At 39.3% G+C, this 27,127-nt stretch overlaps 1 long non-coding RNA gene across 1 annotated transcript; it reads left to right on the top strand.

Annotated features, from left to right (window-relative positions):
- Positions 1-1,046: 1,046 nt before the first annotated feature.
- Positions 1,047-13,221, top strand: LOC121033369 (uncharacterized). The gene is made up of 3 exons (XR_005791857.1): positions 1,047-1,642; positions 10,814-10,951; positions 12,782-13,221. It is a non-coding gene; the product is annotated as an uncharacterized LOC121033369 (long non-coding RNA).
- The last annotated feature ends 13,906 nt before the right edge of the window (positions 13,222-27,127 follow it).

Raw genomic sequence — 27,127 nt, 5'->3', positions numbered from 1 at the left:
TATGATAACTGCTTTTATTTATTTACCGCCTCATGTGTGCCTGACCCTGTGCTCAGCACTTTATGGACATTATCTGGTTATTTCTATCAGCCTTTGGAAACTATTCCAGAATTTGTCCATGAAGTCAAGAAAAGGTTCATTAGAGCTTAGCTTTGCAAATCTGGGTGAATACTTTGTAAAAATTAAACCATTCTTCTTTTTTTTTTTTTAATTTTTATTTTTGTTGAAGTGTAATTAACACACAGTGTTGTATTGGTTTCAGGTGTACAACATACTGATACAACAATTCCATATATTACACAGTGCTCACCCAATAAGTGTAGCCACCATCTGTCACCAATGTTATAACAATATTATTGACCGTATTCTCTGTGCTGTACGTTTCATCCTGTGACGTATTTATTTTATAACTGAAAGTTTGTAACTGTTAATCCCCTTTATCTATTTCATCCATCTCCTCACCAATCTCCCCTCTGGCAACCATCAGTTTGTTTTCTGTGTTTAAGAGTCTTATTTTTTTTTTAACCACTCTTCTTATTTTAAAATCAGTTATGTATTCCAGCCTCTACTCTAAGTAATAAACTAGGTACTGGTACATCATATTCACTTTTTGACAATCATCTGACTTTGAAGACCCAGGCCTTGCCAACTCTCCCAAGGTCAACCTGAAAGAACAAAGTATACTGTGAGTAAAGACATTCCATTAAGGAAGGCAAGGAGATCAAAGTACTAATGATACACAATGATTTGTTATGTTATTTAAAAATAATAGTCATAATAATTAGAAATATTAAGCTTTAATAGTGAATGGATGTTGAGCTAAGAACATGTGACATAACCATTTTCATCATGGAATGACTTTCAAAAAGCAAACAAAACTATTTTCTGAAAACACAGCAAATACCTAAAAATACTTATAAACAACTGATGGTTTTCATTTGGACGGTACTTTATTTCTGGCATTTTTATTTCCTAGCAGAGTATAATAAAATTTTCCAACTAACTTTTGGGCATTTGTCACATCAGGTCATGGGGTTGGGACCACTCCTGGTGGGCATTTCAATACTGTCCGTCAAGCAGAGTTTCTACCCTCAGAAATAATCTCTTGAACCCACCTTCTTCTTAAATGCCAACCAATAAAAAGAACAACCTGGGCAGTCTCCACACTTTGTATTAAGTTACCTCCAAAACGGCATTTGAACCTGCCCCCTGCATTACATAAAGAAACCGAACTTGTTAAAGATCCTTACTTACCAGGCTGCTAGGCTCTATGCTTCCTTTTAGTATAGTCTGCCATCCAAACTCTCAAAAATTTTAACTGCTTCTTGCCTTCCCTCTCAATCCAAATGTGTGGAGTTTTATCGTAAAAGTGAAATGAGAGAAGCAGAACTCATCCCGGAATAGAAAGGTTGTCACTTCTACCTATTATACCAGAGTTCTGAATTCCAGGGATATGAAGTAGACGCAACTAAAATGGCATTCGATGGCGTTGGTCGTGTCGAAGGCGGGATAAAGAACTTCGCCCTGGCACTGGAGGGCTGGGCCCCGGGGATGTTCCTGGGAGCGGCTCACAGGCCCCAGCCTGCAGCCTCAGGCCCCTGGGCAGGGGTGTGCGCATGCTCGTGATGACGCCTGCGGGAAGGTGTCTGAAACCCCAGAGATCCCGAGGTGATAAAGTCAACATGCCAGCCTGCCAAACTGTACAGCCTGAAAAGGACTATTTTTCACCACGCATGAAGATACCATTCCTGTTCAAATATTTATTTGGGCTTGTATTCCGAAAAGACTTCTTCCTCTGTTAGGTTTAAGCACTTCCCCGTTCCCTTCTACTTCTGTTTAAGGTTATATGAGGATTTCCTTGTCATTTGTCCTAAGGGACTGATGTTTTATTTATTGAAATAGTAGCTGGAGCCTGAAAATGGTGAATTTGGGGACACATAAAGTTGTAACAATTTAAATTGTTAAACCCAAATTGCGTAGTCAAATCTTTAACAGACCATTCTGAAAACGTATCTGTTTTCTTTTAATAATAACAAAATACCCTGTGAGATTTCACATCCTTGATTTCTCACTTGAAGAATCATTTGGGATACATCTGGGTTTTGTTTTTTTTTTTTTTTTTTTTTCTTAAGATTAAATTCTTTAAAAGCAAATTAGCTTTTAATATGAATCTTATGACTCAGCATAAGAAAGCTCCAGCCACATTATAGTTGTGGAAATTTTTCAAGAATACACTATTCTCAGAAACAGAAATGATGCAAACGGGAGCTTTTAGATAAAAGTCTATAATGGCTCTTTGGCAAGACTCTCTACTGGATTCTAACGGGCCAAAGAGGATAAGTAAAACGTTACCTAGTCCCTACCAGATACCAGGTACTCTCTCATAAACATGGGTCATTCCGGCCATAGAGTAAATCTATGACAAAGGTACTATTTCCAGTTCATAGATAGAAATACTGAAAGTAAATGATTTGTCAAAATTGCACTGCTGAGGAAGTGCTGGGGCAAGGATGTAAAATTTGGTTTTCTGACTCAAAATTTGGTATTCTTTCCACTACACTGTGACACCCCTTGGACATGAATATTAAGGATTCTAGTGGTTGTTTTTAAAATGAGAATTACTTGAGTTTGCACTTTCCCATATCCTACTCCAGATACAAGCTTTAAAGATCAAACTATAATATAGAAAAGGTGTTTCCCCTAATAAAGGAGACTGCTTTTAAATCCCCCTTTAAAATAATGTGGCATATCCATAAATAAGCAAGGAAATAATTTTTTTAATTAATTAAAGTTTATAAGTTGTCCTAAAACAAAATGGGATTACATATTATCTGTGAATCATGAGAATGCTAGAGGAGGTTCCCAAAATGCTATCCCAAATGAAATATCATTTTAGAGTATTACCAAGAATCCTAATGCCAAGAACTTTGGAGAGACCCTGTCCCTTTAGTTTTTTGTTGTTGTTGTTGGTTTTTTGTTTTTTGTTTGTTTTTTTTTAGCATACGCCTTTGAGATAAATATACCAATGCAATAAATGTTGACCAAAGTATCTTGGCTTTGCACTTACGGTTTGCCATAAAATCAAAGATAAATTCTAATGAACTGTGCAGAGGTATGACCTCATAACTAGGTAGGTAATGATACGGTCAATGGCAAAACACACAGTCCTCAGCCACAGCTCAAGCTTAAAGTGACATCTTATTCCTTTGTTCCATATGTTTATTTTTAAAATTTCTTAAAGTCTATTAAAGGAAGTAAATTAATATCCTTAAATATTCATTGGCTCAAAGGAATGGCAGTTTATGTTCCACTAACATGTTTGCGTTAGTTTGAACAATACAAATAAAAGGCAGAATGTTCTACCTTGTCAACCATAGAATTTGCATGTTGTCTGGGGTTGTATGTAAGTGCAGAAGTAAAGGGTATTTGAAAATAATCGATACTCTTTAGAATATGAGTGAGGGTAGATTTAGTTGGGTTTGTGGGGAACATATATCCAGGAAAGAAATATCAGTAACAGGCACTCAGAAAGCAAACTGTGGTGCCTCTGTTATGACATTTTAAACATATATTTCAGAAGTGGGTTTAAACCGTTTAAACCAAGGCTCAAGTGTAACTAATATATTCCCTGATGAGGTTGGTTCATCAGCTGTCTCATTGCCCTGGGTCTTAACTCCTCCCACAGATTTCACAGTTTGTGTGTATCAGGTTTAGTCATTTATCTAGTGAAGCAGTTATCATATTCCACTCTTCCATGGCTAATCATGGCATAAGCAGTTAGCACTTTTCATCTTCAAAGCTCTTAACAGCAGTTAATTAATATAAACAACCCCCTTAGGAGATAAATTAATCACACTATAACAGTTCCCATTTTACCAATTGAGAAGCTGAGGTAAAGAGGCTAAGTAATTGGCCCAAAGCCATCAAGAAAACAATATCTGAAGACGGTGGTGGCCTGAGGAGCCCTGAGATCTCAAACTTTAATAAAATGTTTGCTTCTCTCATTAGTCTTCTGTATATCGGGTAAAATGCAATGGAGCCAATATCTCTCTCCAGATGTCCCAATGAAAATGGGGTGTTTTGCTACCTACAATAAGAGCATCAGCTGGATTCTCCACAGTATCAACTAAATGGTCATAAAGAAGCTAAAAATATCATCATCACCAAATCCCAGTCTTCAGGTAGAATTTTGCCTTCTGTTTATGTGATCCTATCAAATGAGATCAAAGATCTGATCCCCAGATCTCCATGGCCAAATATGTATCATGACAAACATCTGGTCTCAGAAATCAAATGAAAAGGAAAAGGAAAGCAGTGGCTCATTTGCCCACACCTTCAAATGGCTTCCATTGAATGAAATTTATACGGACTTAGCTAACCTCCCTAGATGTACTAACGTTGTTTAGAGTTTAGATCAGATCACACTGGATAATTCCCAATAAACAATATACACTTAATTCACTCTGTTCAATGTACTGTTCAATGTATAATTTAATTGACTAGCGTCGGCCCAGTGAACGGGACACTTAAGATGTTCTTTTGTCTCACTGTTCACTGACTCACAAAATGAACTTTTATTTTTCATTTCCTCTTCTAATAAAAAGAAATCTTGAAATATCTGAAGCTGTTCTTGGATATATATGAAACAAAATATTTATGGAAATTTATTATTAAGGTAAAAAAATAAATTTGGGGTATACCCTATTAAAATTACTATAAATCTTACTCATAATTGACAATCATGACTCTTCCCAATTATTACTCTAAGTGGAACTGTGTGGATCCATGCTTGTATTAATCAATTCATTTGTTAGCCAGAATCATGGTCTTCTCCCTCCTTCTTTGGAAAAGTAGGATATGAATAATGAGGATCTCATTTGAAACAAACAAAAAGTACCACATAGGCTTTTTTCAACATATTTTGCTCTAAAAACAAACACTGTACCCAGTCTTATTAGCACCTAATGCAAAAACAAATTCTTAAGAAAGAAAACATTTTAAAAACCATCCTAGGGAAGCTGGGGTAAAGATGTACGGGAACACTGTACTGTCATTGCAATGTTTCTCTAAACTTAAAATTAGTCTAAAATTTAAAAAAAAAAAAAGACTTTTTTAAAAAAGACAATGTAAAACTTTGTGGTAGTCTGAAAACTAGCCACCCAAAGATATCCGCAACTGAGTATTACTTTGGGGGGGAGGGGCGACGTGCTCTCAGAGAGTATGATTAAGGATCTTGAAATAGGAAGATTATCATAGATATCTGGGTAGACCCTAAATTTGATCAGATATATTCTTATAAGAAAGAGGCAGAAGAATTTTATAGACAGGAGAATATGGTGTGAACACAGAGCAGAGAGAGATTTGGAGATGTCGACCTTGAAGACTGAAGTGATAACAGCCACAAGCCAAGGAGTATTGCAGCCATTGGAAGCTGGAAGAGATAAGGAACACATTCGCCCTGCAAGTTTCCATGCTGACACCTTGACTTCTGTCCAGTGATACTGATTTTAACTTCTGGCCTATAGAACTGTGAGAAAATACCTTTCTGAGTTGTTTTAAGCCACCAGGTTTGTGGTCATTTGGTAGAGCAGCCACAGGAAACTAGTATGATTGGCAAAAAATAGAAAGCCAACTGCAGGAGAAATACAGATAGCCAATAAGCATATGACAGATATTCAATGTTACTAATAATTAAACAATTAAAGCAATTAATCGGGGTGCCTGGGTGGCTCAGTCAGTTGAGCGTCTGACTTTGGCTCAGGTCATGATCTCATGGTTCGTGGGTTCAAGTCCTGTGTCAAACTCTGTGCTGACAGCTCAGAGCCTGGAGGCTTCTTTGGATTCTGTCTCTCTCTCTCTCTCTCTCTCTCTCTCTCTCTTTCTCTCTCTCTCTCTTTCTCTCTCTTTCTTTCTCTCTCTCTCTCTCTCTCTCTCTCTCACTTTGCTGCTCCCTTGCTCAGGCCCTGTCTCTCTCCATTAAAATGAATAATGTTAAAATGAATGAATGTTAAAAAAAAAAAATTTAGGGGCGCCTGGGTGGCGCAGTCGGTTAAGCGTCCGACTTCAGCCAGGTCACGATCTCGTGGTCCCTGAGTTCGAGCCCCGCGTCGGGCTCTGGGCTGATGGCTCAGAGCCTGGAGCCTGTTTCCGATTCTGTGTCTCCCTCTCTCTCTGCCCCTCCCCCGTTCATGCTCTGTCTCTCTCTGTCCCAAAAATAAATAAACGTTGAAAAAAAATTAAAAAAAAAAAATTAAAAAAAAAACAGTTAACTTACCGGTTTTCTATCAGATCATGAAATTAAAGGGATTGAGAATGTTTTAAGTCCCCTGGTGCAGTTTTTACCAAAGATATCAAAACACCCAATGAACTATCATTATAGACTAGCCAAGGTCTTACAAGCAAATACACTTTACTTTCTTCAGGAAAATATGGTATCTTCAAAATAAATCTCAAGGAGTGAGTGAATAATGGACATTTGACTTTTGCTTTATAAAAAATGTTTCATTACATAAAATTTAAAATATATACAATAGTGGAGGGTTCTTATGATCAATCTTGTTTCATCTATGCCCCTTCTGGTCTCTCCCAACCTAGATTATTTTAAACAAAATACAGGCATAATATACTATTTCAGTATATATCTCTGCCTAGAGATACTCATATTAATAGATATATATTTTATAAATTTCTATGTAATTCATATGTATAATTTATATATATATTATGTATTCATATATAATTAATATATATGTGCATCTACCTTTATTTCTTCTGTTTGGTGCTTTGGTGGAATTCTCTTTCCCTTTTCCTTCATTTTTCCAGAATTAGGAATTTTACACCAGGATGTCTTAAGAAATAAAAGCAAGAGAAAAGACTTTCCTATGAGAGTCAAAAGATCCCAAAGTCTAATACTCTTAAACCATACGGGAAAGAGACGCATATGTTTGTTAAGGTGTGTGGAAGAGAGTGTGTGAGCACATCCTACATTGCTCCTCTTGGGTCTTGATCTATCACCATTTTCTCCTTATCTTCAGCCTCTCCTCTACTTCTTTGCTACTCTCAGAAACATGTGTAAGATGCTTTCAACCACCCCCCTCCCACCAAAAACAAATACCTCATCTGATTCCACAGCTTCTCTAGCCATCATTTCATTCCTACTCAAACAAATATCATTAAAGAACAGATCACGATTGTCCTCATTTTCACCTCCCACTGACTTTGTAACACAAAGCACTGAAACCCCTCTCCCTGGTAAATGTTCATCAAGTGAAAGGATGTGACAGAAAACAAAGCACACTTGGCCCCTGTCCTCATATTTCTGTGGCCTACTTGCCCTTAAGTCTTGATCCCCTGGGCCAATTTTGGGGAACGAATCTCTAAGCACTCTCTTCCCACTGTTCTTCACTGTCTCCTTTTGTTCCCTAAACTCTACTCTCAAAAGATTTCAGGTGAGCCCTGGATTGACTGAGATTGAAAAACAATGGCTCATGTTCATTCTTCCTCCAGAAATCAAATCTCAGTGTGGCAGGTCAGTGAGATAAGAACGGAAGATGGCTATTTCTTTCTCGGTATCTTTAAGATTGATATGGAAGGATCCTTTAGGGCTCTAGTGGTTCCTAAAATTATCAGGACTGTTCAAGCTATATTCATTTATCTGCCAGGCACAGACAGAGCCAGGTTCCCTAACAAGCCATTCAAACCTTCAGGAAAGGCTGATTTCTCAGCATATCTGAATCTTCAAGCTCTAAGTAGAGTGAGCAAAAACATAAATGAAACAATAACAAAATGTTGAGTCACTCCAAAGATACTATTTGTATTTTGGACTTAAACTAAAATAAACTGGAAGTGTTTATCTGTTGCCAATGATAAAGTTTAAAGTAACAAAGGGTATGGATTAGTTAACAGAAAATGATTGCTGAAGAATTAGATGATAATGCAATGTATTAAAATCTAGGTTTTTCCCAGTCAGCAAGAGATTACCTATTGCAAGTAGGAGAAAGTGAATGAAAAGGTAAAACCTGAATATTGATATTTAAAAAGACACCCTTGAGTGTTTGAAAGTAGTCAGTAATGACAAAGAAAATGTCTTCATATATAAATAGCAACTAGAGAAGTTATCACATGAAATAGTACATGTACACTCTGACCATGCACATGTGTGCACATATACACATACATGTTCACCAATCTTGGAGGTCAAAAATTTTGCTAGAGAATATGACTTAAGTTTCGATACCTAACTAGGCTATTATTTTAGCTGATATATTTCAGAAGTTGATATAGGAGAATATAATTATTGACCTATGGTCTTTATAGTAAAATGAAGTTTTCTTTTTGAGTGAGAGGATTATATACACAACTTGAGGCAGAAAGACAGAAAATCAAAGAAAATGAGAAGGAAGCTTAGTCATTCATCTCAGGACAGACCCAAGATAATTGTAAGCTCAGTGAGGACAGGATCTGTGTTTCTCTTGCTAACTTTAATGACCTCAGCAGTTGATAAATGGGTGAATGAATAAACTCCCATTTCCCATCTTACCCAATTCCCGCTTGATCAGAAGAGAGATGATAAGAACCAGAAATGGAGCAATTAAGGTACAAGTAGAGAAGAAAGATTGGAATTGAGAAATGTTGTCACCTACTAGTCTCAATTGAATAGCAGTATGCTGTCCAGTGATTGCGAGAACATGGAGTCAACAAGAGTAGTTGATCCTTTTTAAAAGTATAGATGTGGGGCGCCTGGGTGGCTCAGTCGGTTGGGCGACTGACTTCGGCTCAGGTCATGATCTTGCGGTCCGTGAGTTCGAGCCCCGCGTTGGGCTCTGTGCTGACAGCTCAGAGCCTGGAGCCTGTTTCAGATTCTGTGTCTCCCTCTCTCTCTGACCCTCCCCCGTTCATGCTCTGTCTCTCTCTGTCTCAAAAATAAATAAACATAAAAAATTTTTTTTAAAAATTAAAAAAAAAAGTATAGACGTGAAGGAAAAGAAAGGAAAGCAAAGGGAAGGGAAGAGCTGAGGTGGTGGCTGGAGGAGGTGCTGGATCAAGGAAGAGTTTCATTGGCTTGTTTAGAAGGAGTAGACACAAGGGCAAAGATAAAGGGGAATGATTTCTGAAGAACCAGTGGTGGGTCCTACCCACACACATTTATATAGCTTAGAAAAGACACAATTTGATTGAAAGACCAGTGGAAGAAGAATCTAAAGGACCCTGTGCTAGCCCTGCCTTTAGTATTCATTTCCAAGTGGGTGAGCTTGGACAGGCCACTTGAGCTCTCTGAACCTCGGATTTATATCTATGTAGTATGAAGATGAGAAAATACGTAATTGGTTCATCAGAAGCTGACCAAGAGGAAAAGGGTTTAAGGAAACCCACACAGGAAGACTCACAAGGCACTGTTACAATGCATTTGAGGGGAACTGCTTGTGAGCTATCACCAATGACTATGTTTCTTGGGTAGGCCAGCAATTTCTGAGGTGGACAGAACCGCAGACCCAACCTGTCTTAGTAGGCCCATTATTCACTGCATCATTGGCACTGACTTGGCTGAGCAGGCCTCTAGGGGAACTCCATTGTCTAAGCCAGAAAGAACAAACTGGGTCCTGTGCTTGGTCCTTTTGTATCAAGATTTAGCAATCAGCCAGTTAATAAAGTCTCAAAGATTAGTATCAGTTTGAAAGGGAAAATGCACACAAAACAATTAATTAACAGCATTAAAACAAATGCATTGCTGAGGATGGCACTGGATCCAGGAGACAAAATGGGTTAAAAAAAATTTTTTTAAAGGAATGCTCTAATTGAAAACTGGCAGCAGCAGAAGACACAGTATAGTTAAAACAGTATCTTATCAGAAAATTAGCAAAATGTAATTTTTATTGGGTTTTACAGATGTTATTTTTAACCACATCAAAAATCCCACCTCATGGCTATTGGCACAAATTGTCATAATTACTATAATTTGAAGTCTGAGCGATGGAATGGCTGCTGAGATAGTTATCTCATCCCCAGACTAAGTCTGCATTAGTTGAGCAGCCAGAAGAAGGAGCTCATGTTTTTGTACTTGGTCTGGACTTCATTTGTGTCCTTTATCCAATCTCATTCTTAGGAATATTGAAGAATAATTTTTTTTTCTACCTGAAACACTGGAGAAAATCAGGAGGTTAATGTTAAGAGTGCTGAGGTCACCTTTAATTAACATACCAATCACCTCACCTCCAATCTGCAAGTAAAGTGTTGTATTTTATTCTATTTTTACATTTCCTGGTGAACTCTATCATAGTTAATGCATATACTAAATTCTGGGCATAATTATTCAACTACCTACATAAGCATGGCTAATAATGCCAAACTAAGAAAAAAGAGCTTTTAATATCCCTAATACCAATTTAACATATGTCTTTGCTACTTCGGGAGTAAAAATATGACTATACATGTCCAAAATACATGTAACTTATAAAATTAGGAAACAAGATCAAGAAATTTGTTCGAGGAAATGCTGTGGATAACTTCTATCCAGATTCACGTGCCAGATCAAAGAATAAAAACAGTTATGACTGTGCTATAATTTCGATTTGGGTTAGATTGGCAGAGGGCCTAAGAGACTCAGCTGATATAAAGAGAGGAATCTCAATAAGAGAACAAAGCTGATCAGACTTAAGGAAATACTTTGAAACAAGAAAGGAAAGGAAAGGTTAACATGCTATTTTAACGATCGGCCAATGCTGAGTCATCTCATTGTTATTTTAGATCATAGAACATTTTCAAAATGGTTTCTTTCAAACTCTCAGCCATAGTTTATCTGAATTATTATAGGAAGAAGGGAGCTGGATTACATTCATACCTTCGACAGATATTATGTGCTGGTCCTGCTGTAGGCCCTGAACAGCTGTGAGCAAGGAGTGCATACAGTAGAGTCACACAGACAGAAATAAAACAGACAACAGACACGTAAAAAGTAAGTATGTAATATAATGACACATAGTATACATGTCTTGAAGGAAAGTCAAGCAGGGTAAGGCAATGAAGAGTGATGGAAGGGTGGCAGTTTAGACAGAAAAGCCCCCACCCCCACCCTGAATAGGGTGATAGGTGGGCAGAGACTTGAAAAGTGATGGAGGAATTTGGGTGGATCTGTGGAGCAGGGGCATTCCAGACAGAAGAAATAGCGACTGCAAAGACCCTGACATAGGAACATGTTAGGATAGAGTAGCAGGAGATGAGATGGGAGAGAGGCCTTGCGGGCCATGGCAGGGACTTTAGGTTTTGTTTTAAGTACAGTGGGAAGCCCAAGGAGAGTTTTGAGCAGTGGAGCAATGCAATCTGACTACAGCTAAAAGGTGATTCTGCCACTGGGTAGAGAGTAAGAGTGAAAGTCACGAGAACAGTGGTGAGGCTGTTGTACAACTAGCCAAAGGATAATAGTGGCTTTAGACCATCATGGTACTCATGAAGGGGGCAAGAAGTGTCAGATTCAGAATGTATGTTGGATATTGTACGAACAGGGCTTGCTAAAGACTGGATGCAAGGGACCAGAGAGAGAGAATAATCTGAAATGACTCCTAGGTTTTTGGCTGAGAAAATGAATGAAGGTAATGCCATTCATTGGAATGGGGAAGACTTGAAAAATATGGGCTCCGGATATTGAGATGGGAATCGAAAATTAAACTTTAGTCATGTTAAATGTGAGATGCCCATTAGATGACAAGTAGATAATTAACTATATGGTCCTGAGTCCAGGAGGAAGTTTGGGCCAGAGTTATAAATTTGGAAGCCATTAGCTTATAGATGTCATTGAAAGCCATGAGACTGGGTGCAGCTAACCAGAGAGAGTATGGATAGAAAGGAGAATCAAAACTGAGATTAGAAAAGGGGGGAGAATTCCTCAAAAGGAACTGACAGAGATTACTTGACCTCTATGGGGCCTTTTCAACACAAATTAAAATAAAACAAGCTGGCTTTGAATAGATAAAGGGGGTGGTGGTTAGGGGCTCACAGTAGACTACAATCCGGATTTAGTTATCAGTGGAATACTCACCTTGTTGTTGTTACTTCTATTTTTATACAAAGTGAGATACTGTATAAATGAGTATGTGGAGTGCGATTTTGAGGTACTTTTCCTTTACAGTAAATACTATTGAGTAAGTCTGATTCTGATGCAAGTGATCTAAGGATCTTATTTTAAGAAAGGTGGGACAATTAAGGGGAAAAATTAGCAGACTTGTATGTAAGTCCTAAAAGTAAATGCTAAAAACTAATGAGTTTTTTGGCTCTAACAATTATAGGCTAGAGGAGTCATTAAGTTTTTAAAGGGCTGCACTAGATTGGTACTAAATGAAGAATCTGTGTTTTCACTGAGAATCATGCAGTAAAGAAAAGGCAAAATCACTCTCAGAAATATTTGGGTTAACTATCTAAAACATGTTCTGATGTAAGAGTTGTGAGTTACAAAAATAAAGACCATTGAGAGTCTTGAAAGAATTTAAAGGAAATGGACAAAGAACTCATCCAAGCAAAAAGTTTATAGAATTACTTGAAATGAGTTTGATACCTTTAGAATATTCTACTTGCATATGCCAAGCAGAATTACATTTATTTTTCTGCTAGATACAAATTAAATTGTAAGGAATCATTTGAGATGGGAATCAGTTGTAGTCACACCTCTATCTTCTAGAAAACAGATTTCTGTAAACATTAAACATTCAGCTTAAACATTCAGAATGAAAATGAGTCTGGAGTTTTGATTGTTTCTTTGGTTTTCTTGTCTGTTTGTTTGTTTTTTAATTAGGCTTTCTCTATCAGGAGAGAAGAAAAGGTAAACGAGTAATTGAAAATTCGAAAAACAAACATTAATGAAACTAACCAGAAAGATGCCGTAAGATGGAATGGGAGTGTTGGCTTCCACATTGTGAGGAAAGGATGGTGATTGCTCTGAAAACCAGGACATTTGGCTCAAGAGCCAACAATTGCTTAAACTAAAAAGAAGAGAAAAGAGAGACAAAGGGACCATCGGAAGTAGCAGAGTGTAGTATAAGTACCTGGCATTAAGCTTTTAATTGCATCCAACTCAAATGACATCCATCTTGAATAAACATACAGCTAGCTGTGTGATGAAGCTACTAGCAAAACAACCATCTAAGGAATGGGCCTGCCCCCACCCATGAAGTTCCCTCCTTCAGAAAGCCCTGGGTGACCTACAGAACTGACCACCCAAGTGACCCCACATCCCCTTCCTGTGCCCTAAGTCCCACTCTTATGCTTTAAACTAGCCAATAGAGAGCCCCTGGGTGGCTCAGTCAGTTGAGCATCAGACTCTTGATTTTGGCTCAAGTCATGATCCCAGGATGGTGAGACTGAGCACGGCTCAGTGCAGGGCTGGAGCCTGCTTAAGATTCTCTCTCTCTCTTTCTCTCTGTCTCTTCCCTTGCTTGTGCATGTGCATGTGCTCTCTCTCAAATAAAAATTGATGATAGATAGATGGATAGATAGATAGATAGATAGATAAACAAACTAGCCAATAGAGTGTACCTGTGAAACCTGAGACTGCTACCTTGGGGCCCTGCTAAAGGCAGAGCCCTGGGTCCAAGCTTTCTCTCTTTCTCTACCCCAGACTTCACTGTGCAATCCTTGGGTGTGTCTTATACCTTCCAGGACTTGTGAATAATAAATCTCATTCCTCAAAGTTCCTTCATGGTTTTTACTGAAATGCATCCTGCAACCACAAGGGCCCGTGAGGCACATGTCTGTGGGGGCTCGCTACCAGAAATACGGGTCTGGCAAGTGCCTCTGACATTTCTAGCCGTAGCATCACTATCAAGAGGCTGAGACCGACATAACACAGAGATGAAGGTCAATTAAAGCATTGAGGAGCAGACACCCTGCTGTTAGGAGTTACCTCAACGGACCCCACAGGATTCTTCGATAACTCTAGAGATCTGGCACCAAGAGCCCATCTCATCCCAGGAGCTCGTAGAGGGCACACAGACCCGAGGCAGCTCAGCCGTGTACTGTGAGACTGACAGACACATATTTGCAGGGTTTACAAACATTTTGGGCCTGTGGTGACAAGTCTAAGTAATTAAAAATTTTATGATTATTATTCATTATAAACTCTGTTTAAGAAGGTAAGGAAATGTATGGTCTATTCACAAATGGCTTCCATCTCATGGTAAGAATCTACCGGCTATACATGAGACATGGTGTGAGGCATTGGAAATACAAAGATGAGCAGGACAGTCTCAACTCACACTGAGTTTACAGTTAATGGAGGGGGAGGAGAAAGGAGGCTGATAAGGACAGTTGAGTAAAACAGATGCTTACAATACAAAATGGTGTGCGGTCACAAAAAAGGGAGCATAAACTCTGACTGTGGCTGGCAGAGAGATTAGGGAAAGCTTTCCAGAAAAGGCAATGTTGAGTTGAGCCTTGAATGATAAATAGGAGTGCTCAGGGTGAAAAACAATTTAAAGATTTGAACTTCAGCTATTTGGAAACAATCCATTTTTTGAAAACACCTTGTTCCCCCAATTGCACTAAATAACAGATTTTATTCTATGTAAGTCAATTCAAGTGAACATCCTGCAACTTTTATTGTCATAGCAAAGTTCGGAATATTGAATCAACTTTGAAATTTAATCAACCATCTGTAGCAGGCAGGTAATTACATATTAGAAATTATAAGTTTTTGTTCAATATAGGTAGAGTGAAATGCTTTGGCTTAGGGGAAAGGTACTATCAAAACAAGTTATCCTCAGGTTTACTATGAGTCAGGATTCTAATTGGGTAATATTTAGGGAACAAAAGTTATGCTTCATGTTTCATATTTTAATTTATAATGAAACTAAGAACAAAATGCAGAGAAATGTAAACTTTTTGAAATCTCAGAGGTATTCTGTTTTTTGTTCTGTATTCTCATCTCTTTGCCAGTTATCAGTTAAAGAAGATTGACTGACTGCCCCATTTTTCTTTTTTAATCTGGTTTACATGAGCTCAGAAATAAATAAAATAACACAAAGGAATTGTCCAACAAATTATGACTAATGAATTAGAAAGTGCTATTTGGTGCTTTGTGAACATTTCAAAATATTGTAAGCCTTTTTCCTCATTAAGATATCCCCCCCCCAAACAAAAACAAAGAAAGAACGAAAGAGAGAGAGAAAAAGAAGAACTTCACTGTAGAAGCATGAAATATGATAACTAGTAAGAACAATTATAATCATTTTCTTTAGAATACAGCAACTATGAATGACACATGTAAATAGCTCCAATATATTCATTTAATATTACTGATAATTAACGTGAGCACTAAATTAGAATTGCCTTTATCAGCCCAAGTTGTAAAGCATTGCAACAGCTTAGAGATTACTAGGGGAGCTTGATACGTGGGTGAGGAATATACCAGACTGCTGATAATGAAGAAGTGTAGAGACTTTTAATTCTGTAAGTAAATAGAATGTTTTTAAGCATCGGACATCATCAAAATTTAGCTGAATTAATTGGTAAACACATCCTGCATGTTTGCCTAAATCCTTTTATTCCCTGAAGGAGCTAAATACCTTTCCTCATTTGCATCTGTTGGAATACAGAATTGTCCTAATTTTGAAATTCAAGCAAGCCCCACAAAATGCATTGGGAGTGATTTCTGTAGTGATTTTGCACAGTTTTACAAAGTGATAAAGTGATCTTCTGGATACACTTCTTTATCTTTCTTTCCCAGATACTATCAGAAAAATGAACAAGATTTTTTTAGCTTAGGAAAAGTTGCTAAAAAACAAGTTATCCCGCAGCTCCCTTTGAAAACATTTTCTCTTGCACTCAAAATAATATGAATTCAGAACAATCTGAAATGAAGTAAAACAGGACAGAAACTGACTTTGTGATATATCTGAAAGCTGCAAATGTACATATTTTAAACAACTTAAGCTGACAAAAATGCCCACATCTGAACAGTGGTAGAATATTTGCTATAATCTGCTTACACCAGGTGCTCAATTAATGCTTGCTGAATGAAGGAGGTCCCATGGGATTTGTTTTAAGAGAAACTTGAATGAGGAGAGAAAAGTTCTGAATCTGACCACTTATTATTTCTTGAGGTAAAATAATGTTTTGTGCGTTTGCCATTTTAATATCACACAAATCAAAATACTTATTTTCCTTCCTCTAATACCAGCTTACGTCAGACCATCATCACCTCACTCCTCAGTGACTAAAACAGTCATGGTGGTCTTCCTGTCCCATTTCTTTCCCCCCACCCTCCTGCTCCCATCCATTTTCCATTCTATATGCTGACTGACCTTTCTAAAAGCTTTCCATGTCCCTGCATTCCCTTGGGTAAATCGCAAAGCATTCAAGACACCCCACACTGTGTCCATAACCAATCTCTCCAGCCTCCTTCATCTCCGCAACTGAAGCACCCACTTCTTGGTGTTCCAGCCATACTCAACCGCATGCAGTTTTTCTACACACCATGCTCTCACCCCAGGAACTTTGCACATGTTGTTCCCTCTTTTGGGAGGTTTTACTCTCTCTCCACTCTTGGCCTTCCATCCTTCTTGGAGATTTTCGTTGAGATATCATCTACTCTGAGAATCTTCCTTGACAGCTCCTCTCTTTCTAGACTAGATTAGTGATTTGCCACCCTGTGCTTTCATGTAACTAATGACTCAACATAGTGGCTTGTTTGTTATTACCTCTTAATAAATTCAAAAAATTTATTACATCTAATGTGATGCCTGGCACATAGCAGGAATTCAAGAAATATTCTGTGAGCGAATTAGGGACCTTTGAAATGAGTAGTCTTCTTTGATGAAGCTGATGGAGCAATAACTTCTATTGTAAATGATAATACAGTAAAAAGAAAGTATATCAAAAATTGAGACCTGAATCAGGTAAGTGAAAGCACGTTAGAAAATACAAAGCACTAGTTATATAAGATATTATCATTATCATCATAATTCTCAAATGCCTAGATTGCCGTTTTGACTCTGCCACATTCCTGCTCAAGAGCCCCCAGCACCTTCACTCTCTTACCACCTCTCCACACCCACCCCCCTTCACCTTCCACAGTGTTTCTCAAAGTGTGGCTGTGTAAAGTGGTAATCAATCTCATGGACATTTGCTCCAGGGGAGCTTCTTCCCCCAGTCTTAGACCATGTGCTCTGGATGCTGCTAACTCTGCCTTGGGACCACAGACATAGAGCCTGTGACTCTAACAAGGCCAATGAGCACCTTGCAGTCTCATAACCAGTGGACATGGTGCGTGAGGCTCCCTAAACTGTGATTAAGCCAGTCTAGTAAGGGTGACCTCAGAATCTCTGCAGGGAATACTGAAGCAAAAATGGCCATGCTCATCTGCTGTGTCAACCAGGCAGCAAACAACTATAGGCGTTGCCAGCAGCCATCTTGCAATTGTTAGCGAAGCATCCTAGGATGAAGTCAATGCGTCTATCAGCAAACAGAGACATGAAAGTGTCTGGTCCTTGGGGTATTCTCAAGCTGCTGATGCATGCCTCAGTTGACACTACAACTATCCATCATAACCAACAATCAGAAAGATGTAGTTCTGAATCTTGACACGGAATGTGACACCTCTGGGTTTCTCCTCCTCGAAAATGGATTTTATTTTAATATTTATGTATTTTGAGAGTGAGAGAACAGGGGAGGAGAGAGATTCAGAATCCCAAGCAGGCTCCATGCTGTCAGTACAGAGCTTGACACAGGGCTCTATCTCATGGTTTGTGAGATCATGACCTGAGCCGAAATCAGCAATCTGAGACTCAACTGACTGAACCACCCAGGAGGCCCTGGAAAGTGGATTTTAAAACGTTTTTTTTTTTCTTCCTTATAATAATGCTTTGAAAAATAATTAAAAGTTAAGTCCATATTCAGTTAGTGCTAACAAAACAATGAATCAAATTTATAAAAACAGTATTGAGATCTTTATAAGTGAAGGGTTTTATTAACTCAAAATACTATTGTAAGTAGAATTACCATCATTGATTTACTAGTCACCTGACTTCTAGTTCAGCTGCAGGTCTCCAATGTTATTAAAATATTAAGTTAATGCACAGGAAATACATTTTCTACAAAATCAGTATCTAAGGAGAGAAAATAAAGTCCATGTGATCAAGGTAGAGCAACATTAAGAAGGATGTTACTGTTAAAATTCCAGGCCAACTCTTCTACTAAATCTTTCAAAAATGTTGTTGGATCTACAGTTTTGGTCAGATCCAGGTTAACACAAACTTGTCAGAATTGCTTTCTTCAGAAGTAAGCAGTTAGATCAGGAAATAAACCACAAAAATTCCTTAATTGCTAGTCATCTAAGTAAGGTCTTATACTTTGGCTGAAACAGTAAACCGAAGGAAAGAAATACCTAGCAATCTTTTGGGGGTATTTTTTTTTCCACTCAAGCTAAGAAAAACACCCTAACTAGCAAAGGGGTCAAAAAGAATAGAGAGGCGATAGCTCTTCAAACCTTCCTTTCTAGGTAGAATTAGCCATTTAAGCTTTGTCCACATTAGCATTAAGCTAGCAAGTCTAGAAAGTGACTTAACTCCTATCACTTTGCCAGTGTGTTTATTTAATATTAATCCCATGTGTTTTAGGAATTGGTCTGAACCGAGTTGTATTGGAATTGCCTCCAAAAAGGCTTAATCATGCCTCAGGAGCATCTTAAACTATTTGTTACAATAATTTATTATTTGTTTAAAATTTATAATGAATTCATTTATAATGGGTTCCCATTTACAGAAAGTCAATGTATCATTAGCTGGTTGACTGTGGGCCACTTCTTGAGTGTGCTCTTGGTATGGACAACTAATACCCAGTCCTAGACAAGGTAACTCTTCTAGAGAATTTCAGATAAGTAATTTGTATTTAATGAGTTCATGGTTCAGACACAATCATCAACAGGATCAATCAGTTAACAAATAGAGACTAAAAATGACAATAATAAAAATACCATTTATTACTTCCTACGGGAAGACTACAGAGGAACTTTTCATGGTGGTAAGGTTTGAATTAAAATATCCTTACGCAGTAGGAATAATACAGCTATACAGCTATCCCTTCTGGGAGAGCCAACACACAGACTTCAGCTCGCTATTATTGGCTTTTATGTTTGGTAGGACTTGTTTCTTTGATTTCCTTTTATAATGTGTATAATAATGTGCATTTAGATGCATGAAAAAATTAGCATAGTAATTCAATATTAGTATAGAATTTGAAATTAGCATAGAATTTCAAGCATAACTCTCGAGGAATTATTGATAAACCTGGAACTTTCTAAAGATAAAATCTTCTAGGAGGAAACCTACTCGTTGAATACATGATGGGAATGAGGCGGGAGGCACAGCGGAGAACGTGACACCCCTTTGCTAGCCACAGAGGCTTCCCAGCTGCAAAGGTGTTTGAGTGGCGCAGGAAGGTCATAGGAATCCTCTGATCTATACAGCTGCTCCTCTGAGATGGAGCATGCCAACTGACCACGGGTATTCTATGACAGCAGTTGGTGACTGAGTATCGGATATGATTTCTCTCTATGATGCATTAATCCTCAGGTGTGTACATAATCATCCTGCTTATCGTACAGTCCAAGTTTTTGTCGCATTAGAGACACTATAGGTACACTATCTGATTTCTCCACAGATGCTTTGCTGCCAGGGGATAACAGTGCCAGGAGCTACATAATGTCCAAGCTTTAAGGCATCATTTTCTCCAGCCGAGTGTTGACTGTTCCAACAGAGGCAGGAGTGGACTAGGAAACTTTTGAATGCTTAAGATGACCGTGTCTTTCAGCCACTCTCCTTTATGCCCAGACTTCTCCAGGATAGAGCATTTACCCTTCTGTACCACCATGCTACTCTTGCTTGGCAAATAATCAATAGACAAGCATCAACCAACTCCAGGGGAAGCCTCTTCTGCTGCAAAGAAAAAATCTCTTCCTTTAAGTTTCCTCACCTCTATTTCAATGCCAGGCAAGAGTTTCACTGCATACACTTGGGTATCATTCCTAACAAAGACAACTTCCCATATGAATAAGCATATCTCTAAGTTGCAATAAGATGCAGCTTTTCAAAGCCCTTCTTATCAGGGCACTTGGTGTTGGAGCTCTGGCATCATTAATAAAACAAAATATGTCTTGTGAATGAAAACCATTGCATACGTAAATATGCAATCTGCTACAAGAGAAGCTTTTTATGAGTTTATTTTCTACAAAACTTTTCAGTTCAGTTAAAACCCCCAACCGCCCCCCCCCCACACACACATACACTGCCACATAAATTTAAGCTATGGGAGGTTTGTAGCACGCTGGAAGTATGAGGAATCTCAGTGATCCTGCAGTCCATCGGCACAGAAACCCAGGTGTCCTTTGCTGCCCCCAGTCTGCAAGAGAGAACCCTGAGGCCTTGGCAGGGCCCTGAACCCACCAGCCGGAGCGGCTCTGCATTTATATCACGTATGCCTTGCTCTTCTGGAGTGGATTTATCGGTTTCGAAAGGGCTTTTGCTGCTGCCTAAGAAAGACTTAAAGTAAAAAATTTATTTCCGCTAATGATCAGGATGACACTCTAATTTTCTGTAGGCAACTGAGGCCCTGGAAGGTGAGGTGACTTGCCCCAGAGTCTCCCCATTAATAAATGACAGAGACTTCCTGACTTCACCTGTTACACTCCACCTGATACTGTGACCAATCCTTCTGTTCACAACTCACCTTTCTACATATCTCAAGTTTTTATCTAAAAACATTTCTTTCTGGTTCTGTTGAGCTATAACTAGCATACAGCACTTTGTGCAGCACAATGACTTGACTTATGTGTACTATGAAATGATTACCAAAATAAGTTTGGTTAACATCCATTATCTCATAATGTGTATCTCAGTCTTAAGCTGTCTTTGGCTTCCTGGACCTCATGGGTTTATGACCCTATATTTTTATATGAAGCTTAAAGGCACTAAAGGATCCCAAGGGCAACCTCCCCCTCATGTTTGCAGTCTTAAAATTATCAAAGGCAAATGCTTCCAGATGGAGCAGTTACTTCTAACATCCCTCGGCTGAGGAATGCGCACATAGTCAATCAAAGTCACTGGCAAGAAGGAAAGTGTGCCTCCGATGTGCCCTGGCTTTTTGACAACAGGTGTATCACAGCGATAGTATTTACAACCAAACCTTTGGACAAATGACTGCTAGAGGTCTCATATCTCAGAACTGGTTTTGAAAGGACAAACCCCTTATGAGCCAGTCCTTGACAAACTGGACCCTTTGGACAGTTGTCTCTATCACACCAATCCAAATGAACTTGTTGCTGGTCCCAGAGCCCACACACCAGGCTTTGTTAAGGCCATTCCTTGTGATCCTGTCTGGATCTTCAAGGCTCCGGTTCCTGGCATCCCAACCCTCCTGTAAGTTTCCTTGTGCTCCCGGACCGGGAGTGGTACCTTCCTGTTCTCACTCCATATGTACCACTCAGGTTTTTGACCACATTCTAATGATACTAGTAAAAAATAGCAATAACGACAATTAACGTGTATTTAGCACTTACTATGTGCCAGAGACAATAACTCTTCCAAGTAGGTATTATCCCTATTTTGTACATGACGAAATGAAGCCCAGTGAGAACAAGAAATTTGCACAAGGGCAAGCAGACAATAAATGACAGAATGGGTATTTGAACTCAGAATTCTGTAGCCTGAGCTTGTACCATTAGGCTGCGCATCATTGTCTCTCCCTTGGGTTACAAACTACCCAAAGATGTAATCAGTTTCTTAATTCTCTCCGGTCACCATGATTTCTCACGCATCCATGAACAGAATGGGGCCCCAATAAGGAAGTGTCGTCGTAAAAGTCAGGGAGAGCATGCTCTAAAAACACAAAATCCCTCAACACTGGAAACCATTGGCTACACACATAGACACCTCCAGTCACACTCAGCATTTGGCTCTTTCTGCAGTGTCTGCAACAGCTTGGCAGTTCTAATATCTGAAGGATTAGTGCTGATCTACACTGATTGCTCACACCTGCAATTCAAACTAACCCCTGTTCCGCTTTGTGCAATCAGCCATGCCCAGGTAAGACCATCAGCTTCCCAAATGACAGGCAAACAGAGACCCACCTGACAGGTCTGACCAGACACCTGTGAGATCTGCAAAGTAGGAAGGAAGGGGGAAGGGAAGGTGGAATTACAAAATTAAAGCACCGAATGTAAACGGTAAAAGAATGAGTGCTCCGTTTACTTCGCAGAAAGATTAGAAACTCTGTAGACTGAAAACATCAAAGGTCCCCAGCTCATGAATGCAGGGCAGTAACTGGCAATGGAATTTTTACAGGCACTAAGATCCGATATTTATGGTTTTATGTATAGGAAGCCTTAGAGAAGTCAGATAGACCTTAGATTATCAAAAGTGCCAAACATAATGGTGCTTTGATTTCCAATGCTGCCTCCTAACCAGGGAACTCTGCGTGCATTTGCTAACACTGTCCTGATAATCCTCATAAGGTCCCCTTCTAGAGGTCAGGGGTGTCGATGGGAAAATGCAGTCCGTGCAGGACTAGGACAACTCGCTCAGAGCATTGTAACAGAGCCAGAAAGATGCATTGTTCTTCTTGATGAAAAGGGTCCAATTTTGTCAACTACATTTTCCATTCTGAATTTCTCCTCTTTGTTTTCAAGATGTAATAACCAAAAGAAAAATGTGTGCTATAGATATACATAAACATATGTATGTATGAATGTATGTACACGTATGTTTGTTTTAATAGTCACAGTCACAGAAATAAAAGCCACATCCCCATTCATCACGTTCTTATCTTTGGTAATCCATATTGCCTTCTCAAGGGAATGGTAGTTCAATCCTGAGGGACTGGACTAGTTCCAATTACAACAGCAAATAATTGGATTTTGGTTTATTTCCTTCTTTTTATACATGTCAGATTTTTGCAATATAAGTGTCACTAAATTTGTTTGCACTGTATGACTAACCTTTTTAAAGATGTAAATGAAGAAATATCAGAAAAGCAAAGCGGCAGGCCTGGTTTGATTTTAAAGGCATTCTATTCCAGGGGCACCTGGGTGTCTCAGTAGGTTGAGCATTCGACTTCAGCTCAGGTCACGATCTCATGGCTCATGGGTTTGAGTCCCACACCAGGTCTCAGCTGTTGGTGTGGCGCCTGCCTCAGGTCCTCTGTCCCCCGTCTCTCTACCCCTCACCTGCTCTCTCACTCTCTCTCTCTCTCAGAAATAAACATTTTTAAAAACCCAGTTTTTTTAAAAGGATTTTTTTCCAAATAGAGCCAAATATAGAAAATATACATCACAGTATCCCCCATGATAAGTCACCATTTCTCCTGCTGCTGCTGCTAATTAACAAAGCATTGAACCAGGGAAATCTTTCTTAATTCAAAGTTTAGTTTGGTGTTTGTTGAGGTCTATAAGCTTAGAAACATCAAGGTTATGATTTCTTCTTAGGAAGAGTTAGTGACAACTTGGGGCACCAGTCCTGGAAGTGACTTCCACTCTCCCAAAAATCATTCCACTGACTTTCATTAAAGGCAAAATGATGCAGGGGCATCTGGGGTGGCTCAGTCAGTTGAGCGTCCAACTGTAGCTCAGGCCATGATCTCATGGTTTGAGGCGTGGAGCCCCACATCAGGCTCATTGCAGAGCCCTCTTCCAATCCTCGGTCCCCCTCTCTCTGCCCCTCCCCTACTCACATTCTCTCAAAAATAAACATTCAAAAAAAAAAAGATAAAATGATACAACAAATAAGCAGGATCTTCTCATGCTCTTCATCAGTTTTTATCTTCAGAGCAGTTACATGCCCTATCTGGTGATATTTGTTAAATGTTATCATTACTTTAGCCAGATAGTCAAAGTTGGCTCATGGGGATATATTTGAACTTGAGTGGTTTCAGGTTCCAGTAAGAATGCCAAAGCTTGGCTCCAGATAACACACTCCCTTCTGGCCAATCCCTGAGCCAATCCGGATGATGGTAGAAACTGCTTTGGGGTTGTGGGTTTGTCTCAACCCAAGAGAGTAAAATCTAGGGCTTTTTAACTGTGGCACGTCACACCAGACAAAACGGTAGGGTGGAGCCTCTGAAAGCTGAGTCTCCCATGTCTCTCTCTGACATACCTATTTCTATTAAGCAAAGGAAGAAAAGAGGCTCAGGGAGCCAAGCCACCAGCCTGGCACCTTATGATAGAAGAAGCCACTGAGAACACAGGCACTTCATCTTCCTGTACTCTGTTGATTGTTGTTATTATTATTATTATTATTACCACCCCTGGGTTAGTTCAAGAAAGAACAATTCAAAATTACCACCAGTCGCTACGTGTATGAAGTGAGCCAAACACCATAATAGATACCTTACATATGATCTCATTTCATTTCAAAAGTTGGTACAGAGGCGTGGTTAAGAGCATAGGCTCTGGTCCCAAGACTTCCTGGGTTTAAATTCTGCCTCAACTGCTTCTTAGGTGTTTAACCTTAAGCAAACTCTCCATGTCTCAGTTACCACTTCTGTGAGAGAAAACCAACTCTCGTGAAGTTTCTTTGAGAACTAAATGATATAAACTTGTGACATAGTTAGCATAGTGTTTGGCTGGCATATGGTAAGCACTCAATACAAGTTAGATATTATTTTAAGCCTTAGCACCATTTCACAAATGAAAAGATTGAGACTAAGCTTGGGTTACTCGGATGGTTTTCAAAGTCCGGCCTCTGGGAACTTGCTACAAGTGGAAATTCCTGACCCCACCCAACACTAAATCAGAAACTTTGGGACAAGTCCCTGTAATCTGTATGCATATAGCCCTCTCTAGGGGATTCTAATGCATGCTAAAATTTGAGAACAAATGGATAAATCAACTTGCCCAAAGCTATACAGCTTTTATCTAAGCAATAAAACCAAGGTTTAGTCTGATCTAAAGGCCTATATGCTTTCCACTAGGCGTGCTATAAATTCAGTCCCAGACAAGAATCGTGTGCTGTGCCCCCATGTCTTGACCACATATTAGTGTCCTCCTTTCTCCATACTCACAAACATGGTTTCTACTTTGTCAATGCAGCAGCCCCAGTCTTAGCTCTGCTACAAGAGTCTTCTGTTTCCTTTTCCCAAATTCAGAGCTTTCATAGAGTAGTAAAAACCTGGGAGTGGTGAGAGCCAGGATAAAACATTATACTGTGATCAGAAAAATTCAGTATCTTGATTGGTGACATTTTCACCCAGAAATTATCATCCTGAAGCTTGATGTTGAACCCCAAACTGAAAAGATGGCATGCTCTGCTAGAAACCGAGCAAGCCACAGGCCCCCGAGACCTGCTCGGTTACATATCCACATATCAAATCCGAGAGGAAAATCTAGGTGATTCTTTCCTCTGGGGTGAGGGGGAGGAGGTGGGGGGCCCTAAGGTATATGGCCAGATACCAGAAGTTACTGAAAATATCTCCCCTGCTAACCCAGGTGAGAGGTGAAGCCAGAGAGTTTTTGTTTTATGGTGTGTGTGTTATCGGACAATATCTAAAAAGCGAAATACCTATAGTTGCTTAACTAAGGTCCCTGTTGTAACATTCCAAGTAACAACGAAAGTTACTTTGCATTTTAAAATAACTAAGTACAAATAAAATTCAAGCTTAAAAACAACTATTGCCACATAAGAAATGTCATAATTAACTGCCACTTGGTCACCAAAACTTCCTACTGATTTCTTCCCAAAGTCATAACTTTAGAGAGGTAACTAATCCCCTCAAAAAACTACTGTAGACATGTCTTACTCCCAGAGTCCACATATCTTCCCAATTAATGTAGGCGAAGGGTCTTATCCACTTTATCCTCCTCCTCCACTTGCTGCGCACAGCCTTCTTTTGTTACTAAAGGATTCCTGAATAGAATCGTCTATTCTGTGACCTTACAAAATTCAGATGTGCTGTTATGTTCTAGTCTCACAGTGACTGTCCCCAGATTTGGGGTGCCCTATTTCCTGTTTAGTTTCTGACACTGTCTACCTTCCTTACAGAGCTGATTAATCTCGGGTGCCTGGAATGAAGGCCATGAGGTCATGTAATATTAAGGCACCAAGAAAACTTCAATAAGTGGTTTAATGTATTTGCAGTGGCCAAAATTAGAACGGCTTCCTTTTCCTTTGATTTGACAGACTATTTTTGTGCTACAATTTACAGTTCTTCCCCCTCTAACAACTTGAGTTAATTTCTACTCTGCAAAAAGTCAGAAGCAAAGAAGCTAAAGCAAAGCTATGGATTGAGATAGATCTGGGTAGGTAAAAGTGCAACAGCAAAGAAAGGCAGAGTCGCTTTCTGGCTGTTTCTAGTGACTGAGGCACCCCTGGGTTATGAGCATCCTAGCAATGGCAACTAGAGAACTGAAGAGATGTGGAGACGTGTTCCGCAGTGGTGACAGTGGGGAAAGGCCCAGGAGTGGACTTCCAAGATGTAGGATAAAAGAAGAACCAGAGGCTGTGATGACCAATAAGCTTCTCCTCCTGCCAGAGCTAGTTAATGTACTATCTAACCTTTCCAGTACCCCGGAAATAAGGCCTTTTTTTTTTTTTGGAATGTGCATTATACGTGCATGTCTTTTTTTATATACAATAAAATGTTTTTAGATTATACCATTCAAAATTACAAGCGTTGGGGCGCTTGGGTGGTTCGGTCGGTTAAGCATCTGACTTCTGTTCAGGTCACGATCTCACCCTTCCTGTGTTCGAGCCCCATGTCAGGCTCTGTGCTGACAGCTCAGAGCCTGGAGCCTGCTTCAGATTTTGTGGCTCCCTCTCTCTCTGCCCCTCCCCCACTCATGGCTCTGTCTCTGTCTCTCTAAAACTTTCTTTCCTTTCATTGAGGGAGTGACAGTCAAAGGCAGGTGTATCATGATGCTAATGAGGTTTGAGCTCCAGGACCCCTCATTTGCACAGGCCCCTTCGAAGGCTCTGGGAGCGGCCCTGGTAGTGTTCAGGTGGTCATGTGCTTTGGGCAATTTCAAAAAAAGATATCTAATCTTGATCAGTTAACACCCTGGTGTCTTTCCACTCTGACCTCCTTTCTGTCATGCTTCTCCTTGTTTCATTCAGCTGGCCTTAGAGTACGTGTATTTTTGAGATCCAGTTAAGGGGAAGTT

The sequence above is a fragment of the Herpailurus yagouaroundi genome, unplaced genomic scaffold, assembly GCF_014898765.1.
Source record: "Herpailurus yagouaroundi ecotype Mexico unplaced genomic scaffold, PumYag 159, whole genome shotgun sequence".
Classification (NCBI taxonomy): domain Eukaryota; kingdom Metazoa; phylum Chordata; class Mammalia; order Carnivora; family Felidae; genus Herpailurus; species Herpailurus yagouaroundi.
The sequence above is the reverse complement of the archived record's forward strand: the minus strand, read 5'-3'. Positions and strand labels throughout refer to the sequence as shown.